Source organism: Salmo salar, chromosome 14 (assembly GCF_965601325.2).
Source record: "Salmo salar chromosome 14, fSalSal1, whole genome shotgun sequence".
NCBI classification, from domain to species: Eukaryota; Metazoa; Chordata; class Actinopteri; order Salmoniformes; family Salmonidae; genus Salmo; species Salmo salar.
The window spans coordinates 95,180,439-95,207,679 of NC_138304.1; positions in this window are offsets into that span (position 1 = coordinate 95,180,439).

Consider the following 27,241-nt stretch of genomic DNA (forward strand, 5'->3'; position numbering starts at 1 on the left):
ATTGCATTTCCTAAGGCTTCCACTAGATGTCAACAGTCTTTAGAACATTGTTTCAGGCTTCTACTGTGAAGGGGGAGAGAATAACAGCTGTTGGAATCAGGGGTCTGGTAGAATGCAATGAGCTAAGTCACGTGAGCGGCCGTGAGCGTGAGCTGCGTTCCGTTTCATTTCTAAAGAAAAAGGAATTGTCCGGTTGGAATATTATTGAAGATTTATGATAAAAACATCCTAAAGATTGATTCTATACATGGTTTGACATGTTTCTACAAACTGTAATGCAACTTTTTTGACTTTTCGTCTGGACTTTGTGCTCACGCGTTGTACATTTGGAATAGTGAACTGAACGCGCAAACAAAAAGGACGTATTTGGACATAAATATGGACTTTATCAAAACAAAACAAACATTTATTGTGGAACTTGGATTCCTGGGAGTGCATTCCGATGAAGATCATCAAAGGTAAGGGAATATTTATAATGCTATTTCTGACTTTTGTTGACTCCACAACATGACGGGTATCTGTAGGGCTTGTTTTGGTGGCTGAGCTCTGTACTCAGATTATCGCATGGTGTGCTTTTGACGTAAAGCTTTTTTGAAATCTGACACAGCGATTGCATTAAGGAGAAGTGTATAATTAATTCTATGTAAAACACTTGTATCTTGTATCAACGTTTATGATGAGTATTTCTGTATCAATTGATGTGGCTCCCTGCAAAGTCACTGGATGTTTTGGAGGCAAAACATTACTGAACATAATGCGCCAATGTAAACTGAGATTTCTGGATATAAATATGAACTTTATTGAACAAAACATACATGTATTGTGTAACATGAAGTCCTATGAGTGCCATCTGATGAAGATCATCAAAGGTTAGTGATTAATTTTATCTCTATTTCTGCTTTTTGTGACTTCTCTCTCTGGCTGGAAAATGACTATGTTTTTTTGTGACTAGGCGCTAACCTAACATAATCATATGGTATGCTTTCGCGGGTAAAGCCTTTTTGAAATCAGACACTGTGGCTGGATTAACAAGAACTTTATCTTTAAAATGGTGTATAATACTTGTATGTTTGAGGAATTTTAATTATGAGATTTCTGTTGTTTTGAATTTGGCGGCCTGCAATTTCACTGGCTGTTGTCGAGGTGGGATGCTAGCATCCCACATATCCCAGAGAGGCTAACATCATCCTTAGCTCTTGCATCTTCCCCAATATTTGGAACCAAGGACTGATCACCTCAATCCACAAAAGTGGAGACAAATTTGACCCCAATAACTACCGTGGGATATGCGTTAACAACAACCATGGGAAAATCCTCTGCATTATCATTAACAGCAGACTTCTACCTTTCCTCAGTGAAAACAATGTACTGAGCAAATGTCAAATTGGCTTTTGACCAAATTACCGTATGACAGAGCACATATACACCCTGCACACCCTAATTGACAAACAAACAAACCAAAACAAAGGCAAAGTCTTCTCATGCTTCAAAAAAGCTTTTGACTCAATTTGGCATGAGGGTGTCCTATACAAATTGATGGAAAGTGGTGTTGGGGGAATAAATACGTATGCGGTAAAATTGGTAAAAAAAAACACATTTCTTTCCACAGGGCCGTGAGGTGAGACAGGGATGCAGCTAAAGCCCCACCCTCTTCAACATATATATCAACGAATTGGCGAGGGCACTAGAACAGTCTGCAGCACCCGGCCTCACCCTACCAGATTCTGAAGTCAAATGTCTACTGTTTGCTGATGATCTGGTGCTTCTGTCACCAACCAAGGAGGGCCAACTGCAGCACCTAGATCTTCGGCACAGATTCTGTCAGACCTGGGCCCTGGCAAAAATAATGGTCTTCAAAAAGAGGTCCAGTTGCCAGGACCACAATGCAAATTCCACCTAGAACCCGTTGTCCTTTATGGTTGTTGTCACGTCTAATCCCCCTCCCCCTCTCTGCCGCTCGACGTCACCGGTTTACTAACCACTGATCCTGGCAATCATCATTACGCACACCTGTCACCATCTTTAAGCGCACCTGCTCCTCATTTTGAGGCACACCTGGACTCAATGGACAGGCACACCTGGACTCCAGAATACTGCCTTGACAAATGGAAGCAGCAGGGAATCAGGACATCTCCCAGATGGTCGACGAACAGGGATACCTACTTCGTCAACACCATGACCAGCTGGTGCAACTGGGGACGGCTATGGATTAGGTCCTTCGTGTTCTTCATCGTCTCGAACATACCGAGAGGCGTTGCCTTCAACTAGTGAAGGATACTCTACCACCAGTCGACCCAGTGAGACAGCACACCAGTCCATTCAGCATTCCGCTCAGGTCAGTGTTAGTAGTTTATTCCTACCGGACAAATATCACAGAACCTCATCTAAATGCCGTGGCTTCCTACTCCAGTGCTCCCTCTATTTTGTGCACCAGATGGGAGCCCCCACCACCGAGAGGTCCAAGGTTGCCACGGTTATTTCTCTGCTGACTGGACGGGCGTTGGAGTGGGCTACGGCTGTCTGGGAGAGAGGAGAGGAGGAACTGGCTTCACATGAGGCATTCATGGCTCTGTTCAGAGGTTTCTTCGATCATCCACCGGAGGGCAGACAGGGAGCTGAGCGCCTACTCCAACTATGGCAGGATCACCAGACCGCTGCCGAGTACACGCTCACCTTCCGGACAGTAGCATTATCCCTCCCTCAGTGACCATTCTGTATCAGAGCCTGAACCCATGTAGGTAGGGGTCACATGCCTCCCCGCGGCAGAGCGACGCAGATGGAAACAGCTGGGGCTCTGTCCCTATTGTGATCAAGGGGGGCACCCACTCTGGGAGTGGGATGAATGGAAGACAGCATTCGGCATGATGTCAGGTCACTACGAGTACTTGGTGTTGCCTTTTGGCTTAGCCAGTGCTCCGTCAGTGTTCCAGGCATTTGTCAACGAGGTGTTCCTGGACATGCTCGGACGCCAGGTGGTCGTGTATATCAACGACATCCTTGTCTACTCAGCTACCTTGGAGGATCACATTGTTCACGTCCGAGTAGTCTTGGAACGTTTCCTGGCCAACCAACTATATGTCAAGGCAGAGAAGTGCCAATTTCATCAGGAAGCTGTCTCCTTTCTAGGCTACCAGATCAGCCAGCAAGGAGTGAAAATGGACGTTAAGAAGGTAGATGCGGTCATGTAATGGCCAGTCCCAACCACCATAAAGGGGTTACAATGGTTTTTGGGGTTTGCCAACTTCTACCGCCATTTCATCAGGAACTTTAGCTCCATTGCTTCTCCTCTCACCTCTCTCCTCAAGTATAGTCCCCATAGGCTGGGGTGGAGTCCGGCAGCTGACGAAGTCTTCCGCCTACTGAAGGGACGTTTCACCTCCGTCCCACTGTTCAAACACCCAGATCCTACTCTACCCTTTGTGGTGGAGGTGGATGCTTCAGTGGTGGGCGTGGGGGCTGTCCTATCTCAACGACAAGGTAATCCACAAAAATTGTATCCTTGTGCGTATTACCTAAGAAACTGTCTCCTGCACAGAGGAATTATGATGATGAATTAGCTCCTGGCGGTGAAGTTGGCATTAGAGGAGTGGAGACATTTGCTGGAGGGTGCCATCCATTCCTCATCCTCACCTACTATTGGAATCTGGAGTATGTACAGACAGTGGGGTGGCTGAACCCGCGTCAAACAAGATGGGCCCTTTTCTTTACAAGATTTGCCTTTACGCTGACCTATCGCCCAGGTTCAAAGAACACCAAAGCCGATGCCCTGTCCCATCTCTACGGTTCAGAAGAGGGTCCTGCCCTGAATGCATCCATAATTCCTCCCTCTCGAGTCGTAGCCCCTGTGGTCTGGGACATAGATGTTGACATTCGCCAGGCCCTGGAGAGGGAACCCACACCCACTACCTGTCCTCCTGGGCGCATCTACGTTCCCATGGGGATAAGGGATCGGCTGCTGACCTGGGGCAACACAGCTGTTGTCGCTGGACATCCAAGTATCAAACGCACTATTCAATCTATCTCTGAAAAGTATTGGTGGCCCACCTTGGCACAGGACGTTATTCGCTACGTCAACTCCTGTTCCGTATGTAGCCAAACTAAATCTCCCCGGCACACTCCAAAAGGGAAACTCTTTCCCCTTCCCGTGCTTTAGCATCCCTGGTCTCATCCATCCATTAATTTTGTCACTGATCTCCCCTCCTCTGATGGTTTCACCATAATCTTGGTTGTTGTGGATAGATTCTCAAAATCCTGTCATTTTATCCCTCTCTCTGGTCTCCCTACTGCTCTCAGGTCGCTGAGGCACTGTTGCAGCAGGTCTTCCGGCATTATGGCCTTCCGGAGGACATCGTCGCCGATGTGGCCCCCAATTCACATCACTGGTATGGAGTGACTCAATGGAGAAGCTCGGGGTCATGATCAGCCTCATTTCTGGGTACAGGTCTCACTCTAATGGGCAGGTGGATAGGATGAACCAGCTGCTGGGGAGGTTCCTGAGGAGCCACTGCCAGGACCGGCAGGGGGAGTGGGCCTGATTCCTTCCCTGGGTGGAGTATGCCCAGAAATCATTATGTCACTCCTCCACCGGGCTGACTCCTGTCTTGTGTGTTCTGGATTACCAGCCGGCCCTGGCTCCGTGTACCGAAGCTCCTGTGGTGGACGAGTAGTTCAGGCGCGCAGAAGAAGTTTGGAAAGGTGCCCCATGAGGCTCCAGCGTGTCGTCCACTGTCAGAAGAAGCAGGCGGATCGCCACAGCAGTGAGGCTCCCATGTTCCATCCTGGTGATTGCATCTGGCTCTCTTCACCAGGAACCTCCCACTACGCCTGCCCTGTAAGAAGCTGAGCCCCCAGTTTGTGGAGCCATTCAAATTTCTCCGGAGGGTCAACGAGGTGACGTATAGATTACAGCTCCCCATTGACTACCGTATCTTACCCTCCTTTCATGTCTCCCTTCTCAGGCCGGTGATTCAAATCAAATCAAGTATAATTGTATTTGTCACGTGCGCCAAATACAGATGTAGAGGTGTAGACCTTGGAGTGAAATGCTTACTTACAGGCTCTAACCAATAGTGCAAAAAAGGTATTAGGTGAACAATAGCTAAGTAAAGAAATAAAACAACAGTAGTGAGGCTACATACAGACACCGGTTAGTCAGGCTGATTGAGGTAGTATGTACATGTAGATATTGTTAAAGTGACTATGCATATATGATGAACAGAGAGTAGCAGTAGCGTAAAACAGCAGTTGGTGGGTGGTGGGTGGTGGGTGGTGGGACACAATGCAGATAACCCGGTTAGCCAATGTGCGGGAGCACTGGTTGGTCAGTCCAATTAAGGTAGTATTTACATTAATGTATAGTTAAGGTGACTATGCATATATCATAAACAGAGAGTAGCAGCAGCATAAAAGAGGGGTTGGGGGGACACACAATGCAAATAGTCTGGGTAGCCATTTGATTACCTGTTCAGGAGTCTTATGGCTTGGGGGTAAAAACTGTTGAGAAGCCTTTTTGTCCTAGACTTGGCACTCCGGTAATGCTTGCCATGCGGTAGTAGAGAGAACAGTCTATGACTGGGGTGGCTGGGGTCTTTGACAATTTTTAGGGCCTTCCTCTGACACTGCCTGGTGCAGAGGTCCTGAATGGCAGGCAGCTTAGCCCCAGTGATGTACTGGGCTGTACGCACTACCCTCTGTAGTGCCTTGCGGTCAGAGGCCGAGCAATTGCCATACCAGGCAGTGATGCAACCAGTCAGGATGCTCTCGTTGTTGCAGCTGTAGAACCTTTTGAGGATCTCAGGACCCATGCCAAATCTTTTTAGTTTCCTGAGGGGGAATAGACTTTGTCGTGCCCTCTTCACGACTGTCTTGGTGTGTTTGGACCATTCTAGTTTGTTGTTGATGTGGACACCAAGGAACTTGACGCTCTCAACCTGCTCCACTACAGCCCCATCGATGAGAATGGGGGCGTGCTCGGTCCTCCTTTTCCTGTAGTCCATAATCATCTCCTTAGTCTTGGTTACGTTGAGAGATCGGTTCTTATTCTGGCATCACCTGGCCAGGTCTCTGACCTCCTCCCTATAGGCTGTCTCGTCATTGTCAGTGATCAGAACTACCACTGTCATCTGCAAACTTAATGATGGTGTTGGAGTCGTGCCTGGCCATGCAGTCGTGGGTGAACTGGGAGTACAGGAGGGGACTGAGCATGCACCCCTGGGGAGCTCCAGTGTTGAGGATCAGCGTGGCAGATGTGTTGCTACCTAACCTCACCACCTGGCAGCAGCCCGTCAGGAAGTCCAGGATCCAGTTGCAGAGGGAGGTGTTTAGTCCCAGGATCCTTAGCTTAGTGATGAGCTTTGAGGGTACTATGGTGTTGAACGCTGAGCTGTAGTCAATGAATAGCATTCTCACATAAGTGTTCCTTTTGTCCAGGTGGGAAAGGGCAGTGTGGAGTGCAATAGAGATTACATCATCTGTGGATCTGTTTGGGCGGTTCGCAAATTGGAGTGGGTCTAGAGTTTCAAAGCACCTTATGGCTATGGATGTGAGTGCTACGGGTCTGTAGTCATTTAGGCAGGTTGCCTTTGTTTTCTTGGGCAAAGGGACTATGGTTTTCTGCTTGAAACATGTTGGTATTACAGACTCAATCAGGGACATGTTGAAAATGTCAGTGAAGACACCTGCTAGTTGGTCAGCACATGCCCGGAGCACACATCCTGGTAATCCGTCTGGCCCCGCAGCCTTGTATATGTTGACCTGTTTAAGACATTTGAATTTAAATGAGAGAGACAGAGAGACAACTCTGTATCATTACAACACTGTTTATAGATATAATATGACATTTGAAATGTCTTTATTCTTTTGGAACTTCTGTGAGTGTAATGTTTACTGTTTGTTCGCATTGTTTATTTCACTTTTGTTTATTGTCTCCTTCACTTGCTTAGGCAATGTTAACATATGTTTCCTATGCCAATAAAGCCCTTGAATTGAGAGAAAGAGAGAGAGAGAGAGAGAGAGAGAGAGAGAGAGAGCGAAAACATCCCATTAGCAGCAGACAGTGAGTCTAACTCCTGTGCCACATCAACTCCACTAAGAGGATATTCAACCTATGAGGCCAACTGACACATATTCCAACAGCACTCTTTGTTTCTTTCTCTCTCATTTTTTCCATCCAGAGAGAAGAGGAGAGTTGGGAGGGGCTCTGGAATATGCTGACACAGCCTAATGAAAGAACACACCAGGAGATACAGTCATAAGTTTCCACTCGTGTCTGGGAGGGTGTGCGTATTGTGTGTTCTGAGGTGGTCGGGTTCAGTATCAGGACAAGGAGCTGAATTGGCATGCCAGTTTTGAAAGGTCACATGACCATCAAGTCACATTCCTATTGGCTCCCTGGTAATAGAATCTCTGCTTTCTCAAGTTTTCCAGGGAGTTTTCCAAACATGAACCGCAAATCAGACTCAAACCTGAATCCCCGCATGCTCTATCCCCATGCCAAACGCATTTTCCAGAAGAAATTAGAAATGGACAGAACTGCACTATCGCTTTCTTCCTCTCTTAAAAATAGAAATGGATACCATGAGTTCCCACTGATGTCTGTCTGCCTGTCTCTCTCTGATGTGGGAGTATGTATGTAGCTCATTCTCACCGTTTTTTGGATTACCTGCTGAGATCAGAGAACTGAAGGGTTACAAAGTCCTTCAAGTGCCAGCCCCACGGACACACGCACACACGCACACACGACTCCCACTTCGGAGCCTGTGCACTATGGGAGGTCCGTATTATATCACAATCACCCACACACATAAACAACCGGTGTTTGAACTGTGTGTGTGTGTGTGTGTGTGTGTGTGTGTGTGTGTGTGTGTATCAGAGTGATGATAATAAGGAAGCCCCACTGTGTGCACACTCTGGTGTAGGAGTCAAATGAGATCAGCCCAGAGGGATGAATGAGCAACCGTAGAAGAAAGTCTGTGTGCATGAGTGTATGTGTGCATGAGTGTGTCGCCGTGTGTATGTGTGTTGTGTAGCTTTGTCTCTCCCCATGTGCACTCAGAACCTCTTGACTGAAGAATTAGCTTGTTGGTTGCTCAATGCAGGTTCACATACTTGAGAATGTGATCTTACATGGCCTCATAAAAAGAAAAGAAAAAGCTCCAACAAGTGGAACCCAAGTTCCTTGTCCTTCAGTAGTATAACCCACCCCGATCCTCTGCAAGCTACTTCAGCATAACAAGGACAACTTCTTACAGTAGGTCCCCTCCGATCGATGCTATCGGCTGCTTAGGAGTTAATCAATGAGCTCCCTCTCTCTCTCGCTCTCCCTGGGGGAGTCATTGATCTGTGAATGTGATGAGGAGCAGACAGAGCAGAGTGGTTCTCTACAGGGATAAAGAGGATATATCTACTCCTTGTGGGATCCTTAATGATCTAAGGAGATAGAGAGACAGACTCATGGAGAATAGCAGATTTGTTAATCAGGGTGGTCTTACCCCACTGGAGAAAACTTACGCACGCACACAGAAGAAGATGGCGCTGACAGATATGGCAGCTCTGCTTCTAGCTCCTAAGCAACTTAGCATTATTTTTATTTGTTGTGTGTTATTTCTTACATTATTAGGCCAGGAATTTTTTTGTGTTATTACGGTACTTACAGAAGGAAATAACTTTTGGATATCAGATTAACTCACTTTTTTGCCAATTCACTAGGCAGCTTACGTAACCCTGCACCTTAGAGGCTGCTGCCCCATATACATAGACATGGAATCACTGGCCACTATAATAATGGAACACTAGTCACTTTAGTAATGTTTACATATTTTAGCTTTACTCATCTCAAATGTATATACTGTATTCTACTGTATTTAGTCTATGCCACTCTGACACTGCTCATCTTAATACTTATATATTCCTTAATTCCATTATTTTACTTCAAGGTTGTATGTTCTGTGTGTATTGTTGTAAATTGTTAGATATCACTACACTGTTGGAGATAGAAACACAAGCATTTCGCTACACCCTCAATAACATCTGCTAAACATGTGACAAATACAATTTGATTTGACACACACACACACACACACACACACACACACACACACACACACACACACACACAATGTTTAACAACTAGCCAGTTGCTAGCTAGCTCTATTCATTAATTCAACACAAGTAGCTAAGTTACATTGTTGCTTAATAATTAGCTCAGCATGTTACTGCTAGCTTGCTACATTTTACTATTTGTCAGGAGACAATTTGTATCTTAGAGATAGTATTGCATTTGTCTGACTACTGTAACATAATAATGATTTCTAAATGTTACAACTTGTAACTCAGTCTTTTTCACAAGATTCTCATTTAAAACCGCCATATTTTCGGTTTGGATGCTACAGATCAAACGGTTCGGATGCTACAGCCCAAACGGTTCAGACGCTACAGCCCAAACGGTTAGGACGCTAAAGCCCAAACGGTTCGGATGCTACAGACAGAAGTTGGCACATTGGTGGTACTGACATCAGATGAGTCGCATGACAGTTGTGGGGCTCATAGAGCAAAATGGAGAACGCCATTGTTTTCCAGTGAGAAGACTGATTTTCGGGATGTCTCCTGGTCGGATAAACATTGCAGATGCGGAAGACTGACATATGCGGATGAGGTGGATTGTGGCCACTAGAAGGCAGCAGTGTATGTGCAAACTTTTAGACTGATCCAATGAACCATTTCATTTCTGTTCAAATTTTGTATCAAGACTGCCCAAATGTGCCTACTTTGTTTATTAATAACTTTTCAAGCTCAAAACTGTGCACTCTCCTCAAACAATAGTGTGGTTTTCTTTCACTGTAAAGCTACTGTAAATTGGACAGTGCAGTTAGATTAAGAAGGATTTACGCTTTCTTCTAATATCAGATATGTCTATGTCCTGGGAAAGGTTCTTGCTACTTACAACCTCATGCTAATCATATTAGCCTACGTTAGCGCAACCATCCCATGGACGGGACACCGATCCCGAAGTTAAGCTGATTGGCTGTTTTTTAGGCAATGGAGAAATAAACGTACTGCAGCTTTCAAAAAGGCAAAATCAAATGACTTCCTTAATGCTGTGACAGATTCTGCAGGAGATCCTGCAAAATTCTGGAAAACCGTTAATTCACTGAAACGGGGGAATTCTGCTGTTTCTCTTCCTAAGAAAATTATCTCAGACTCCTGCATTTCATCTCTGCTGGTTTTTTATTTGAAAGGAAAAGTGGCCATTGTGGTACTGGCCAGTTAGTTGATTTTTCTCGCTGCCCTGTGTGCCATTGATACTAAGAAATCCTTAGGCGCTGACAATTTAGACCCGTACTTGTGTGTGCTGCACCTAACATTGCTGGTTCAGTGACACCAGGGGCGAAAATCTGATATCAACTTTGGAGGGGACAATTACATTACATTTTCTCAAGAGCAATTCCTGAGGGGGACACCAAAAGTAGTGCTGTAACACATAGCCTACATTGTAATATGGTAAATGTATATTGAGGAACCAAAGAAATAAGGTGTTTGCCGTACTCCTAACTACCGGTACCCAAAACTACACAACTAATCACAACAGCAATACCGTTGCCTTTAACAAATCTTAGTTCAGTCACCAGTTTAAGTTGAGAGTGGGGGTATCCATGGCATTTTCCAATTATGTTCCTATTTTACAAGTAAAAAAAATGTAGAACCTTTCATAATGTTGCCAAACAAAGACTCAACAAACTTACCTGAGACTCCCTGTCTCTGCCAGTCTGTCCCTGCATATCTGTCCCCAACTCTGCTGTCTGTGTGCCATCTGTTGCCTGCTCTGCCTAATGACATCATTGTGAAACATTCCAATTAGAATTTCATTTCTTTCTTATGAGCATTTTATCAACTAGTCTTTGAGATATTAGGCTACTAGGGTTCTTACTTTGCGTTTTGGTGTACTGAAAAATACTCTGATGTCCGTCTTTTATTTTTCTGCCATTTTTCTACCTGGCTGGCTGGCTGGCTACACACATACACAGTGTGTAGGTTATTTACAGTAGGAGATGGGCTTCTATCATCTTATCTTTTATCATTCTATTTGGGCTTCGATCTAAAAGGTAGCTAGCAAATGTGAAATGGATTAAAATGACAAGAGTTGACAGCTGTATGAGTTCACCATTTACACAACATATGCTGCAACCTTTTGTAATTTTAATAGTTTGTTTCATATTGGCTGGCTTCCAACAATAGCTGAATTTGCAAAGCTAGCGAGCACCAATTCCGTAAAAAAATAATAAATAAAAGTTCCCTTGCGACAATTTAGCTTTTGCAACGAGACCATTAAATATATTTAAGACAATGGTAGAAGAGAGTGTAGTTCTGTTCAGTTTGGACTTCAGTTTATTGCTAACCTTATCGCAGGGACTTTGAAGCACTAACTTATAGTAGATACGACCCCTCTGTTACCTTGCCAACTAAGGAACTGGCAGTGGATCAAAACATTGTGAGGCAAAGGGTGGGGGGGTCGCAATCTTTTGAAACTTAAAAACGCGCTATTAAGTGTCTATAATCAGCACAATTGCTTTCATTGCGTATTATTAATATTATTTAAATTACATAGTTATGTTTCAGTGATATATTGTGGGGGACAAATCATATTTTTCCAAGGATGGGGGGGTCGTGTCTCCCCCGTCCCCCCCGGGATTTCCGCCCCTGAATGACACACATTTTTAATCTAACATTAAGCACAGGAAATATCCCTAAGGTGTGGAAAGCAGCTTTTCTTCTGCCATTACATAAGGGAGGTGACGGTAGTGATTTGGATAACTATCGACCCATCTCTAGGCTCCCTTGTCTGGCAAAGATTCTAGAATGTATAGTCAACAAACAGTTACAATCTTTTCTTTCTGCTAACAGTATTCTTAGCACCAATCAATCTGGTTTTAGATCTAAACACAGTACCACATCGGCCACTATTCTTGTTGTAAATGATATTGCAAATGCCTTAGATGATAGAAAGCACTGTGCTGTGTTGTTTGTAGATTTGTCAAAAGCTTTTGACACTGTAGACCATGCTATCCTTTTGAGTAAGCTGTCATCTATAGGACTGGGCACTGATGCCTGCCGATGGTTTTATGACTATCTTAAAGATAGAACTCAGGCTGTCATGGTCGACGGGGTCAAGTCTGACCCCTTACAGTTACTTAAAGGGGTCCCTCTGGGTTCAATAATTGGCCCACTATTGTTCTCACTTTATATAAACAACATTGGTGATGATGTCAGATATTGTAAATTCCATTTATATGCAGATGACATAGTGATGTACTCTATTGCTCCAACAACGGACCAAGCTTTAATGCAGTTGGAGTCTGATTTTAGGATACTACAGGGGTCTCTTTTACAGCGTAAACTTGTTTTAAACGCTAAGAAAACAAATGTCATGTTTTTTTCTAGGTCTAAACTCTCAGTTAGAAACACTTTTGTAATCACTAGCTTGGATGGTACTCAAATGAAACAGGTCTCTGCATATAAATACTTAGGGGTATGGTTAGATGATAGGCTTTCTTTTAAAAAACATGTTACTGAATTGGGAAAAAAGCTAAATTCAAGATAGGGTTCCTTTACAGAAACAGGGCTTGTCTGTCCTCCGTAAATAGAAAACAAATTGTGCAGGCTACTTTTATGTCCGTTTTAGATTATGGTGATATTATTTATATGCATGCATCGGCAAACACATTAAAACCACTGGATGCTATTTACCATTGTGCACTCAGGTTTATCACGGGTGATAGTTACAAAACTCATCACTGTATCCTATATCAACATGTGGGTTGGGCCTCTCTATCTGTGAGGCGAGAGCAACATGCTCTCTTGTTTATTTATAAAGCACTTCTTTTAAAACTACCTCCATATATATCATCATTAATTTCCACTAGATATACTAATTTTAAAAGCAGATCACAGATGTGGATTACATTAGAGACTCCTGCGGTCTCCACAGAGTTGGGTAGGACTGCCTTTAGTTCCTTTGCACCTTATTTATGGAACAAAGTGCAGATCCAACTTAAGTTAGACACTCTGGTGGCCCTTGCCCATTTCAAAAATGTTATGGAGGATCAATATGATGTTGTCTGTGATTGTTTCTGTTGAATTGTGTCTTTGTTTTGTATGTTTGAAATGTTCTTGTCTGTATGCCTAAAACTGAACATGTCAACATGTTTACACAGGGCACAGCCGTAAAAGAGATCCAGGTCTCAGCTTGTTTTCCCTGTTAAAATAAAGATTTTAAAAAATTCAAAAAAGCTAAAGCGTAGGCTGCTGATGAGAATAATTATCAGCAAACATTTAATTATTAGTCAGTCCACATGGATGTCAATGTATTTTGGACTAATGGAATTATTAGATGATCATGGACACATGACGATTATCGAAATAAGGGGTGGAAAAAGCAACCAAAATGCCTGGCCCTGTTTATGACTGATAATGATTGACCTCAAAGGAATTGAAGAACACACACACACACACACACACACACACACACACACAACATTTAGTTACGCTTTTATGATCACATAAAGCTTCTTCATATTAATTGAATTGTTGGTGTGGATTATGTCTCCGTGCATATGTGTGTGTGTGTGTGTGTGTGTGTGTGTGTGTGTGTGTGTGTGTGTGTGTGTGTGTGTGTGTGTGTGTGTGTGTGTGTGTGTGTGTGTGTGTGTGTGTGTGTGTGCGTACATATCCATATGCTAGTATTTTATGCATCCATGCATGTGAGAGTAAATGTGGGAATAGCTTATGTCACTAAGCAATCTCTTTATTACTTATAACCTGTATCAGATGACATGGGCGGCACTTAAGGGGCAATATGTATTCCTAGTGCATCAGTGTAATTTCTTTAAGTGCAGTTTTGCATTTTAAAGCTGATTGAATGCCCATGCAGCCCCTAGGCAATTAGAATAAGACAGCGTCAACTTCCGACCTTGGCCACGTTAGAATGATTTGCAGTATTTCGCTACACCCGCAATAACATCTGCTAAATATGTGTATGTGACCAATAAAATTGGCCAGCGGAGCTTCTGAAATGAGTTTGAAAACATATATGTCACTGTCTTATTATCGATTCCTCCTGTCCTTTTAACTCCCCTTCTCTCACCTTCGTCATTAACTCTCACTTTTTAAAGTTAGGGTTAAGTTTAAGCATTAACTCTGACTTTTTAAGGCTACGGTAAAGTTTAAGTATTACTCCGAAATCTTAAGGTTAAGCATTAACTCTGATTGGTTAAGGTAAGGGTTAATGTTTGGGAGATGCTTAAAACAAAAATCTCAAAAACAAATTACTATCGCTGGATTCGAACTTGCAACTTTTGGAAACAGGCAGAGGTTTAGTGGCCGGTTTCCACGTCATCTCCTGACGTCGTCAGACACGGATGGATGTTGAGTACTGATTTGTATCCCGGGTGACCTGGCTGTCATCCACACACCAGGCCAACACACACAACACACCAGGGCAACGCACACTGATACACACCAGTACAACACACACCCTATAAACAACAGTACAACACAAACCTCCCTACACACACGACAATGATGCACACCTTCATACACATATCAAGGGTAAACACATCTCCATTTAGAAGTAGGAATAATTAAGAATTATTCATAGGAACCAACTAGCTGAGTGAAATGTGTTTTTCCCTGATCCTTTCCCTCCACCACTAAATACTTGCCATAAATGTACATCTACATGGATGTCATCTGATTATCTGAATGCATGTTTTTAAAGTGACAAGCCCTTGGCAAGATACTGGAACAAAAGTATTTCCTTAGCACGCGCACACACACCAAAACCCTGTGTTTCGGGAGCATGTGTGTGTGTGTGTGTGTGTGTGTGTGTGTGTGTGTGTGTGTGTGTGTGTGTGTGTGTGTGTGTGTGTGTCTCCGGGTTGCCAGAGTGAATTAGTGAGATGCAGCTCTGCCTACTCTAAATGTTTAATGATGTTTACCTGTTTGTACTGAGAGTGAGATCAAAGCAACACACTCCCTCTGAGGCGCAGTGGGACTTATGGTGGGGTGAGGCATGATGAAGAGGTCCTTAGATGGATGGATGAGAGAACACAGGCAAAATGAAGTGATTTGTAACACCAAAGCTAGTGGCAACTGAGCTGCCACCAACTTGAAGGAGACAAAACCTTTGCTGGAGTATTGAAACACGTCATCCTGTGTTGTAGCGTCCCTAAATCAAGTGTTGTGCAAAATATTGCCATGGACTGGGAGCACTAACAGCAAAGATTATAAACACTATTTTGGTGTTTCGAGTCCTGTTTAGTGCAGAATTAGATAACTTCTGTTTTGGTGTCGTTTCTGCTCTCCAAAGGCTTCTAAGCTCCATTATGATGTTTTGAATCCCATTTAGTGCAGAATTAGATCACTTTGTCTGATGTCTTAATGTTTTATACTGTTTAATGTATTTGACCATTTGTCATTTTCTACCATTTTGGGAGGCATTGTCAAGCACAGTCTTCAAACCACCAGACAGCCTACAGGGAGGGGAGGGGATGAGGGCCATGGGAGAGTGGTGCCAGGAAAATAACCTCTCAGTCAACTTCAACAAAACAAAGGAGCTAATCGTGGACTTCAGGAAACAGCAGAGGGAGCACGCCCTTATACACATCGAAGGGACTACAGTGGAGAAGGTGGAAAGCTTCAAGTTCCTCGGTGTACACATCACTGACGATCTGAAATGGTCCACCGACACAGACAGTGTGGTGAAGAAGACTCAACAGCACCTCTTCAAATTCAGGAGGCTGAAGAAATTTGGCTTGGCCCCTAAAACCCACAAACTTTTACAAGATACACAATTTAGAGTATCCGGTCGGGCTGTATCACCGCCTGGTATGGCAACTGCACTGCCCGCAACCGCAGGGCTCTCCAGAGGGTGGTGCGGTCTGCCCAACGCATCGCCGGGGTCAAACAACCTTTCCTCCAGGACACCTACAGCACCCGATGTCACAGGAAGGCCAAAAATATCATCAAGGACATCAACCAAGTTTCACCCCGCTATCATCCATAAGGCGAGGTCAGTACAGGTGCAGAGCTCCAGTGTTCCTCTGTGGAAATGAGAGAACCTTACAGAAGGACAACTATCTTTGCAGCACGCCACCAATCAGGCCTGAATGCCAAGCGTCAAGTCTGGAAGAAACCAGGCACTGCTCATCACCTGGCAAATACCATCTCTACGGTGAAGAATGGTGGTGGCAGCATCATGCTGTGGGGATGGTTTTCAGTGGCAGGGACTGGGAGGCTAGTCAGGATTGAGGGAAAGATGAATGAAGCAAAGTACAGAGAGGTCCATGATGAAAACCTGCTCCAGAGCGCTCAGGACCTCAGACTGGGGAAAAGGTTCACCTTCCAACAGGACAACAACCCTAAGCACACAGCCAAGACAACCTGACAGAGCTTGAGAGGATCTGCAGAGAAGAATTTGCAAACATTTCTAAAAACCTGTTTTTGCTTTGTCGATATGCTAAATGCCTATGCTATTTCAATATTTCAATAACAGATTTTTTTCCATTGTGTTAATGTTGGCGGTTTGATTTCCACGTTTTTAGTATATATGTTTTTTCAAGATTAGTGATGAGAAGAGATCATCCAGCCTATTGGGTATCTCACTACATCCCCATATGCTATGTCTTGAAATATGCAGACAGATTAAAAGTATGTTTCAATTTGTAATACTTCTGACAGCCAACTTTCTAGCTCCGCCCATAACTTTTGGACTTTATAGCATTCCCAGAAAGCCTGGATTATTGAATCATTGTTAGTTTTACACTTAAGACATGTCTCTGCTGTTGTGCTGTAGAATTTGTCAATTTTGTCTTGTGTAATAAATTCTATACATTATTTTATACTGGATTAAGCGTAGACTTTCGTTAACTGTAATTGTGTTAGTTATGCTCCAACATTCCCTCCATCTTGGGCCAACATCAGTTTTTTTAAAGCCAATTTATGCTTGATCTTAAAATTTGGTCAGAGGCTCTGTATGGAGGGTGTGCCGCAATTGCGGAGCCTCCGGAGGTACGCAGAGGCCAAATTGAGGTGTGTACCACATTGCTGTGTGCCTCACACATTTTTTAACAATGTGGAGGGCTCAGTATAGCTTTGCATTGACATGATTGGTTGACAGTAGGTGAGGGTGGGAGGTCCTGTATAAACACAAACTCACTCACTTGACAACTTCCTTCACAACAGCTCTGCGCTGCTCCGTGAAGCACAAGAAGCATGAATGCCCTGACTTCTGTAGAGGGCGGATCACCGTAAATGCTGCACGGCCAATGCATACGTCAGATTGACCATGCAGCGCCTTTTAGTCTTGGTTCCAATAGTTTAAAAAACATTTTTCGAAGAGATTGTCAGTTGGATAGGCTCTCTGTAAGGTTTTGTATATCTTACCTATCATATGAACATAATTTTCTGACTCAAAAAAGATTCCCTCAAGGTTACCCAGATGTCCAAAAGATTTCAAATAAAAACAATGTGTGGTAATATCTACATCGGTCAGTCCAAAATGTATATTTTATATTGTTATAATGTTCTTAACTATGAAGTTGTTCATGTTCTTAGCTTTATCGTTTGGAAATAGACACAAAATGATTCTGGGGATGAGCATGCGCATCTTCAATATGTACCCATTGTTCCTCTTTCTGTGCATTTCACAATATCTCTCAAGTAAAAGCCTTGGGTAGCGAGTTGATACAATTCCAAGTCTGGAAGGTTAAAACCACGTTAAGATTTGGGAATAGTAATCTCCAGGTGTCCTCTAAATTATTTGTAGAGATTAACATTTTCAGCCTCTTTGGAGGCTCCCAAAATTAGCTTTTTTAAATAATAAAACTGTCAATCTTATCGAATGTATTATTTAACTGACACCTGATAAAATAATAGTTCCTGTCTAGATTTGATCTAATATAGCTTGAATTCTATCAGTAAACACCAGATTTGCCCCTGGTAGGATATACAATGAAATCAATGTGTATTTATGGCATTTATTGTGCCATTCAACATTAGAAATCTGCCTTCTAGGTCCATGTGCTGGGATATAAGGGAAAATTATGTCTTCTTCTTTATCAGGATACCTACACTTAATGTTGTTACTTCCATAGATGGAAGCATAGGCCTCTCCAACCCAGCTCCTCTTTAAATATTACATGTCTCTTTTTTTATGTAACTCTTGCACAAAAACCACATCTGCTGACAATCTGTTCGAGAACCATATGCTTTTTTCCCCATCATGGACCCCGTGCACATTCCATATGATAAGTTGGATTTTGTTGGTCTTTACTTCTATAGAATGAAAGTTTACCTTATCTGTTCGGTCTATCATTGAGGAAACAAATAAAACATTTTAGCAGACATGGTATTCCATACATTCCATACAATGGCATTCCATAAAATGGATCATAGTATAAATACATAGTTATTGTATACATTACATACATGTGAACTGAGCAGACATTTAACAACAAAATAATAAAAAATAAAATAACATAAAGCAAAGTATGTCTTTGTATTTGAGATGCTATGCCTTTCATAGGGCTTTTAAACTCCAACTCCTCTCCTAACGTATCAACAAAAACCAAAAACACGGTGGATTATGTCATTTGAGAAAGACTGCCACTTAAGTACTATGGTCAGTTTGTATTACCTTATAGATTCAATTAAAGTATAGTGGCTGGTGGGGGTCTACTTGGGGAGAGTGGGTCCACCGAGAGACTGAAATGGGATGAGTGGAGACCCTAGGCACACTTCAGAGAAGTGTCTGATGACCTCCCAGTCACCCTATCCCCCGGATAACCTCTCTAGGATAGGGGGCAGTATTTGCACGGCCGGATAAAAAACGTACCCGATTTAATCTGGTTATTACTACTGCCCAGAAACTAGAATATGCATATAATTGTTTGATTTGGATAGAAAACACCCTAAAGTTTCTAAAACTGTTTGAATGGTGTCTGTGAGTATAACAGAACTCATATGGCAGGCAAAAACCTGAGAAGATTCCTTACAGGAAGTGCCCTCTCTGACCATTCCTTGGCCTTCTACACTCTCTTTATTGAAAACTGAGGATCTCTGCTGTAACGTGACACTTCCTACGGCTCCCATAGGCTCTCAGAAGGCGGCAGAATGTTGAATGATGACTTTGCAGGCCATGGCTGAAAAACAGTAGCGCATTTGGATAGTGGTCGATCAGAGAACAATGAGACTGGGGGCGCGTGCACGAGACGACTCCATGTTTTAATTTTTTTGTCTTTGAACGAAAACAGGGTTTCCCGGTCGGAATATTATCGCTTTTTTACGAGAAAAATCGCATAAAAATTGATTTTAAACAGCGGTTGACATGCTTCGAAGTACGGTAATGGAATATTTAGAATTTTTTTTGTCACGATATGCGCCGGGCGTGTCACCCTTCGTCACCCTTCGGATAGTGTCTTGAATGCACAAACAAGGATATTTGAACATAACTATGGATTATTTTTAACCAAACCAACATTTGTTATTGAAGTAGAAGTCCTGGGAGTGCATTCTGACGAAGAACAGCAAAGGTAATCCAATTTTTCTTATAGTAAATCTGAGTTTGGTGAGGGCCAAACTTGGTGGGTGTCAAAATAGCTAGCCCGTGATGGCGAGCTATCTACTCAGAATATTGCAAAATGTGCTTTTGCCGAAAAGCTATTTTAAAATCGGACATAGCGATTGCATAAAGGAGTTCTGTATCTATAATTCTTAAAATAATTGTTATGTTTTTTGTGAACGTTTATCGTGAGTAATTTAGTAAATTCACCGGAAGTTTGCGGGGGGTTGCTAGTTCTGAACGTCACATGCTAATGTAAAAAGCTGGTTTTTGATATAAATATGAACTTGATTGAACAAAACATGCATGTATTGTATAACATAATGTCCTAGGAGTGTCATCTGATGAAGATCATCAAAGGTTAGTGCTGCATTTAGCTGTGGTTTGGGTTTATGTGACATTATATGCTAGCTTGAAAAATGGGTGTCTGATTATTTCTGGCTGGGTACTCTGCTGACATAATCTAATGTTTTGCTTTCGTTGTAAAGCCTTTTTGAAATCGGACAGTGTGGTTAGATTAACGAGAGTCTTGTCTTTAAAATGGTGTGAAATAGTCATATGTTTGAGAAATTGAAGTAATAGCATTTCTAGGGTATTTGAATATCGCGCCACGGGATTCCACTGGCTGTTGAGTAGGTGGGACGATTTCGTCCCACATACCCTAGAGAGGATAACGCCCCTCTTCATTCTCACCAATAACCACCATTGAATCTTAGTTCTGATGACAAACAAGGAATAATAATGATTCGACATAAAATCAAATTTATTTATATAGCCCTTCTTAGATCAGCTGATATCTCAAAGTGCTGTACAGAAACCCAGCCTAAAACCCCAAACAGCAAGCAATGCAGATGTAGAAGCACGGTGGCTAGGAAAAACTCCCTAGAAAGGCCAAAACCTTTCCTAATCTGCCCACTACGATTTATTAACTTTACAGCGGGTTTGCAAGTTGAATTAAAAAAATATATAATTACATTGTAGTATAATTATGTCCTTCCTTCTCTCTCCCAAACCAAATCCATCCCTCTCTGTCACCCCTCCCAGTTCTCCTCCCTTTACTCCACCCAAGCCAAGCTTATCCCAACTTCCCTTCTATACTCACCCTTGCCCACCCAAACCAAGCTTGTCCCACCATTCCATCCTTACCCACCCAAGCCAGTATTATTACCACTTCCCATCCTTGCCCTCTCTTACCACCCAGGCAAAGTTTATCCCAACCTCTCATCTTTTCCCCCCTCAGACACATGTACACTCCTCTATACATCTACCTTCTTCCATTCTCCTTCATTCACACACAACATACAGTGCATTCAGAAAGTATTCCGACCCCTTTACTTGTTCCATCATTTGTTACATTACAGCCTTATTCTAAAACTGATTAAATTGCTTTTCCCCCCTCATCAATCTACACAAAATACCCCATAATGACAAAGCAAAAACAGATTTAGGATTTTTTTGCAAATTTACTAAAAATAAAAAACTGAAATATAAGATTTACATAAGTATTACTCAGTACTTTGTTGAGGCACCTTTGGCAGCGGTTACAGGGCTCTGGCTGGGCCACTCAAAGACATTCAGAGACTTGTCCTGAAGCCACTCCTGCGTTGTCTTGGCTGTGTGCTTAGGGTTGTTGTCCTGTTGGAAGGTGAACCTTCACCCCAGTCTGAGGTCCTGAGCGCTCTGGAGCAGGTTTTCATTAAGGATCTCTCTGCACTTTGCTTCATTCATCTTTCCTTCGATCCTGACTAGTCTCCTAGTCCATACCACTGAAAAACATCCCCACAGCATAATGCTGCCACCACCATGCTTCAGCGTAGGGATGGTGCCTGGTTTCTTCCAGAAGTGACACCTGGGATTCAGGCCAAAGAGTTCAATCTTGGTTTCATCAGACCAGAGAATCTTGTTTTTCATGGTCTGAGAGAGTCCTTTAGGTGCCTTTTGGCAAACTCCAAGCCGGCTGTCATGTGCCTTTTACTAAGGAGTGGCTTCCGTCTGGCCCCTCTACCATAAAGGCCTGATTGGTGGTTGTAACGGTCGTCTGAAGGTGAAGAAGTGGACCAAAGCGCAGCGTGGTAATTGCTCATGATTATTTATTTTCAAGAAACACTCAAACAAAATAACAAAAGGAAAAAACGAAAATGCATAGTTCCGACAGGCACATACGCTAAACAGAAAATAACCTCCCACAAAACTCAGGTGGAAAACAGGCTGCCTAAATATGATTCCCAATCAGAGACAACGATAGACAGCTGCCTCTGATTGGGAACCACACCCGGCAAAAAAACAAAGAAATAGAAAACATAGATATTCCCACCCGAGTAACCCTGACCTAACCAAATATAGAGAATAAATAAGATCTCTAAGGTCAGGGCGTGACAGTGGAGTGCTGCAGAGGTGGTTGTTTTACATTTTACATTTTACATATTAGTCATTTTAGCAGATGCTCTTATCCAGAGCGACTTACAGTAGTGAATACATACATTTCATACATTTCTTTTTGTCCGTACTGGTCCCCCGTGGGAATCCAACCCACAACCCTGGCGTTGCAAACACAATGCGCTACCAACTGAGCCACACTGGAAGGTTCTCCCATCTCTACAGAGGATCTCTAGAGTTCTGTCAGAGTGGCCATCATGCTCTTGGTCACCTCCCTGACCAAGGCCCTTCTCCCCCGATTGCTCAGTTTGGCCGGGTGGCCAGCTCTATGAAGAGTCTCGGTGTTTCTAAACTTCTGCCATTTAAGAATGATGAAGGCCACTGTGTTCTTGGGGACCTTCAATGCTGCATAATTTTTTTTGTACCCTACCCCAGATCTGTGCCTAGATACAACCCTGTCTTGGAGTTCTACGGACAATTCCTTTGCCCTCATGGCTTGGTTTTTGCTCTTCATGCGCTGTCAACTGTGTGACATTATGTAGGCAGGCGTGTGCCTTTCCAAGTCATGTCTAATTAATTGAATTTACCACAGGTGGACTTGAATCAAGTTGTAGAATCTTCTCAATGATTACAATGGAAACAGGATGCACCTGAGCTCGATTTCGTGTCTCATAGCAAAGGGTCTTAATACTTACGTAAATATGTTTCTTATTTTTAATACATTTGCAAAAATTCTAAAAACCTGTTTTCACTTTGTCATTATTATGTACTGTGTGTAGATTGCTGAGGATATTTAAAAAAAATAAAAAATCTGAATAAGGCTGTACAGTAACAAAATGTGGAAAAAGTCAAGGGGTCTGAATACTTTCCGAAGGATCTGTATACCCTATGTATTCCCACACCCATTCTCTCCTTCCCCCCTACACATATTCATATTCACCCTCCTTCACTCTCCCATTCATATGCACAGACACATACACCCACTCACACCCTCTTGTCTACAAGCACACACATCCATAGAACCATTATTGACAACTATTGAAGGCTAAGGGCTGTTCTTATGCATTACGCAACGAGGAGGGCCTGGATTCAGCCCTTAGCTGTGGTATATTGGCCATATACCACAAACCCCCAAGCTGTCTTATTGCTAACTGGTTAACAACTTCATTAGAAGAGTAAAAATAAATGTTTTGTCATAGCCGTGGTATATGGTCTGATATACTATGGCTTTCAGCCAATCCGAATTCAGGGTTTGAACTACACAGTTTGTAATTCCTCTTTTATATTGTATTTTCACTGTCCATGTATCTCATTATTATCGGCTAATTCCATCGTTACTTCCTAGAGAATAACAGTTATTTGGGGACAATAGAGTCTAGATTGGGGAAAGAATATTGTCTCAATTTATGATAAGCTGGTTTTGGGCATTATATATATATATATATATATATATATATACATGTATATATATGTATGTTTTGTGATTTTAGCAGACGCTCTTATCCAGAGCAACTTACAATTAGGGTTAAGAGCCTTGCTCAAGGGCACATCAACAGATTTTTCACCTAGTCGGCTCAGGGATTCAAACTAGCGACCTTTCGGTTACTGGCCCAACGCTCTTGACCGCTAGGCTACCTATCGCCTTTTACTGTATATAGCCTAGTGTGTTTATCACTTTTTTCTGCTTCTGCCTCTCCTCTGGAAACTGGGCTCTCTTTCAACTGGAAAAGTTTCCTGCAGCCGGGAATCGGAGTTGAGACTTGATTCCATTTTCCTCCATTGACTGTCTGATCAGAATGAATTGCTTGCGTTTTTACCTCAGTTTAGCAGACAGGTCCTGGACGAATCGAATGGATTTTTTTATCTCCTTTCCCCCCTGTGTCAACAAGGTTGACTTTGATTGACTGGTTCCACAGCTTAAAGATTACCTTGCGAGGGTATTTAGCGTTCTTCTGTTTCACGCCAATCCTATTGCATCGCTCCATATCCTCCAGTGTTATATCCTCGCCAACATCCTCCGATATCAGCTTGATCACGTAACTGGAAAGGTCTCATTTTTCCTCGTCTTCCGGTAGGGACAAATATTCTCATATTATTTTGTCTCAATCTGTTTTCTAGCTGGTCCAGTTCATCTTCTAAAGATTGCACCTTTGTTTCCAGAAGGCCAGTTTGTTTCCAGAAGGCCAGTTTTGATGTCCTGTTTGTCCACGCTCCCTCCCGCCTTTCGAGCAAATCTACTTTTTTAAAAACAGATTGTAACAGTTTGTTTTGGTGAGCATTGAGAGTATTTTAGCTATGTTTTCCTCAATATCATTCAGCTGTTAGTTGCTCTCATTTGCATCTCCAAGTTGTTCATTGTCTTTTCCTCTAAGGGAAGCCGTGGATTGTTGGGTTCGAGTCACAGCATCGCTTTACCCACAGATTGGTTCGCTGTTGTATATAGCTGACCGCTTACTCTCTCCTGGTTGCTTGGGGATATATTGATTTATTGATTTGAAAGGCTTGATTAAAACTATGTCTGGCTTCTACATATAATCACAGTTTTGATGGTAGGACGCTACTCACTCCCCATGCGACCTATCGGTACGCACATGCACCTTCACACTGGTTTTATGTTTTGATAAGGTCTTTTACATGCACTGAAACCCCCAAAAGCGTCTCTCTCTTCAAAATAACCACTTGGGGTGTTTCAGTGTACTACATTTCTGTTTTAAGCCACATTCTGTGTATTACAACACTTACAGTGGGTTTACATTCAAACACCCTCCAAACATCAGACCTCAGCTTAGGTGTACTACTTTTCATGTTTTCATTAGACAATCATGGTGTTTTGAGACTGTCTTTTTTCACAGTGAAAAGGGTAGGGAGAAAGTTAAACAGAGAAAGAGACAGAGAGAGAGAGAGACACACACAGAGAGAGAGAGAGAGAGAGAGAGAGAGAGAGAGAGAGAGAGAGAGAGAGAGAGAGAGAGAGAATCTCATGTAGAGGGTAGGGTGAAGAGAGTTTGAAGGGATGAATGAAAAGGATTCTCTGTGCTGATTGACTGCCATTTTGTGTCAATACACCCACCACCCCTTCACAGTTTCCCCTGAGCCCTACTGCTGTGGGCTACTGCAGTCCTCCCTGTGTCTCTATGTTGGGGACACAGGGAGAGGATCAATATGCATCAGCATACTTCTCCCCCCTCTCCTTCCCTCACCCCCACTACTTCCCTCTCATTCACTCTCCTTCCCTCACCCCCACTCCTTCCCTCTCCTTCCCACTTCCCACTCTCCTTCCCTTCCTTGTCCTTACCACTTCCCCCTCTCCTTCCCTCACCCCCACTATCTCCTCCCTCTCCTTTCCTCTTCTTTCCTCTCCCCCTCTTCTTCCCTCCCTTCTCTTTCCCACTCCCTCCCTCTCTCCCTTCCCCCCCTTCCCTCCCTTCTCCTTCCCTCTCCTCCTCTTTCCTTCCCTCTCCCCCCTCCCTCCCTCTCCTTCCCTCTCCCTTTCACTCCTTCCCTCTCACTCCTTCCCTCTCTCTTACTCTCTCGCTCCGGTCGGTGTTTAAGACGATAATTGACATTCTCAGACAAGATCAGTGGTGACCTGGAATAGGATGGGGGAACATTTAGGTGGTGGCGCACAGGGTGGGGAGGAGCATTTAGATGGTAGCGCGGCTCCACAATGCCCCCGTTGTTCTGCCAGTAATTACACCAGGGCCAAGAGAGATCAGCGGCGCTTATTTAATTCATATCCAATGAAATTTAAAAAGCGGCAGAAAGCCGGCCGGCCGCGGCGGCTCTCCACTGTTTATCTCAAGCCCTCTCCTAATTCACTTACTCATGCTCTCATATCTATTCTCACTCAACTTTTCTTTCTCTTGTTCTCTTTATCACCCGTGGTCTTGGAAGTCTTAGTTCATTTTATCTCTCCTTCTCATTCTCTCTTTTGTGTTCATCCTTTTACTCTCTCTCTCTCTTCCTCTCTTCTCAGTCTCTTCTCTCTTTATGAAATCCCTCTTTTGCTGCTTGTCTGTTTCTCTCTCTTTATCTTAGTCTCTCTCTCCATCCTCAGTGTCTTTCTTTCCCCCTTTGTATGTCTCTCTCATCTTTCCTACTTTGTATGTCTCTCTCATCCACACTCTCCTGATTACTTTGCCAATTTTTATATATTTTCTCTCTCTTTAATTCCCTCTTTCATTTCATCTATCACAAACACTCTCCACAGTTCTCTTCTCGCCTCATGCTTAAAATGCTCTTCTTTCACATCGTGTATCTACCCCCCACTATGGCCAAGCATTTAAATATCAACAAATATCTATCAAATGACTTGTTCTCTGAAAATATGAATATACAATTGTTTTACTGAGCTCGATGAAAGGCATCATTGCCCCAAATTAGCCTTGATCAGTTCAATCATCTTGTGACCTGCTAATTGCACTGCCACAGTCATACAGTGCCTTGCAAAAGTCTTCATCCCCCCTTGGCGGTTTTCCTATTTTGTTGCATTACAACCTGTAATTTAAATTGATATTTATTTGGATTTCATGTAATGGACATACACAAAATAGTCCAAACTGGTGCAACGAAATGGAAAAAATAAAAGAAATAAACCCCCGGAAAACTGGTGTGTGCATATGTATTCACCCCCTTTGCTATGAAGCCCCTAATTAAGATCTGGTGCAACCAATTACCTTCAGAAGTCATATAATTAATTAAATAAAGTCCACATGTGTCACATGATCTGTCACATGATCTCAATATATATATATACACCTGTTCTGAAAGGCCCCAGAGTCTGCAACACCACTAAGCAAGAGGCACTACCAAGCAAGTGGCACCATGAAGACAAAGGAGCTCTCCAAACAGGTTAGGGACAAAGTTGTGGAGAATTACAGATCAGGGTTGGGTTATAAAAAAATATCAGAAACTTTGAACATCCCACGGAGCACCATTAAATCCATTATTAAAACAATGTAAAGAATATGGCACCACAACAAACCTGCCAAGAGAGGGCCACCCACCAAAACTCACAGACCAGGCAAGGAGGGAATTAACCAGAGAGACAACAAAGAGACCAAAGATAACCCTGAAGGAGCTGCAAAGCTCCACAGAGGAGATTGGAGTATCTGTCCATAGGACCACGTTAAGCCATACACTCCTTTAGAGCTGGGCTTTACAGAAGAGTGACCAGAAAAAAGCCATTGCTTAAAGAAAAAAATTTGCAAACACATTTGGTGTTCGCCAAAAAGCATGTGGGAGACTCCCCAA